This window comes from Triticum aestivum, chromosome 7B (assembly GCF_018294505.1).
Source record: "Triticum aestivum cultivar Chinese Spring chromosome 7B, IWGSC CS RefSeq v2.1, whole genome shotgun sequence".
Taxonomy (NCBI): Eukaryota; Viridiplantae; Streptophyta; class Magnoliopsida; order Poales; family Poaceae; genus Triticum; species Triticum aestivum.
Window position 1 is genome coordinate 418,311,254 of NC_057813.1, and position 1,711 is coordinate 418,312,964.

The window sequence follows — 1,711 nt, forward strand, 5'->3', positions numbered from 1 at the left end:
AGTCCCTTCGTCATCACATCAGCGAACTGCTGAGCAGTCGGCACATGGAGAACCCGCATGCGTCCAAGAGCCACCTGCTCGCGCACGAAGTGAATGTCCAGCTCGATGTGTTTCGTCCGGCGATGATGAACGGGGTTGGCGGAGAGGTACACCGCAGAGACGTTGTCGCAGTAGACAACCGTAGCCTGGGAGACATCGTGATGTAGCTCCTGAAGTAACTGTCGAAGCCAGGTGCACTCGGCGACAGCGTTGGCCACAGCTCGGTACTCAGCCTCGGCGCTAGAGCGCGAAACCGTGGGTTGTCGCTTGGACGACCACGAGACGAGGGAAGGGCCGAGGTAGACGCAGTAGCCAGAGGTGGACCGACGAGTGTCGGGGCAGCCGGCCCAATCTGCATCAGAGTAAGCCACCATCTCCAGAGAAGTGGACGCCGTGAGTGTCAACCCAAGGGACATCGTGCCGCGGATGTAGCGAAGGATCCGCTTCACGAGAGTCCAGTGAGAGTCACGAGGGGCGTGCATGTGGAGACACACCTGCTAGACAGCATACTGAAGATCCGGTCTGGTGAGAGTCAAGTACTGTAGAGCGCCGACAATAGACCGGTAGAATGGAGCATCCGACGCAGGCGAACCCTCAAGAGCAGACTGTTGGGGAATGTAGTAATTTCAAAAAAATTCCTACGCACACGCAAGATCATGGTGATGTATAGCAACGAGAAGGGGAGTGTATCTTCATACCCTTGAAGATCGCTAAGCGGAAGCGTTTATCAACGCGGTTGATGTAGTCGTACGTCTTCACGATCCGACCGATCCAAGTACCGAACGCACGGCACCTCCGAGTTCTGCACACGTTCAGCTCGATGACGTCCTCGCCTTCTCGATCCAGCAAGACGGGCGAGGTAGTAGATGAGTTCCGGCAGCACGACGGCGTGGTGACGGTGTTGGTGAAGAACAATCTCCGTAGGGCTTCGCCTAAGCACTACGGAAACTATAACGGAGGCTAAACTAGAGGGGACGGGGTTGCCGGCACACGGCTTGGTGTTTCTTGATGTGTCTTTGGTGCTAGCCCTACCCCTCTATTTATATGTTGAGCCCTGGGGTCGAAACTTGGAGTAAAAGCCTCCTCAAAGTCGGTTTTGCCCGAAAGGCAAGAGTCCTACACGGACTCCAGGGCTAGACGCCAGGGTTCCCGGCGTCTACCCCTAGACGCCAGGGTTCCTGGCGTCTAGCCTCTGGTCTCCGCAAAACTTCCTTTTGCACTTTTTTTTGAAAGGAAAGCGGCAGGGGAAGCCCCCCACAGCGAGGTTTTTTTTTAAAATAATAAGAACCCAAATTCGCGCCCGTGAGGACTTGAACCTGGGTGGCCGGGTTGTACATCTACTCCACTAGCCAAGTGAGCTAGGCTCACTTCTTTCCTTTTGCACTTTCCATAAGCCTTGTGGGCTTTCCCCTTTGGCCCAAATAACGTGTTCTCGTACCCAAATATTTCGGGAAACATCCGGAACCCCTTCCGGTGAATTCCGGAACCCTTCCGGAGATCAAACACTATTATTCCATATATCAAACTTTATTTCCGGACCATTCCGGAGTTCCTCGTCATGTCCATGATCTCATCCGGGACTCCGAACAACATTCGGTTACCAACATGCATAACTCATATAATACTATATCGTCAACGAAACGTTAAGCGTGCGGACCCTACGGGTTCGAGA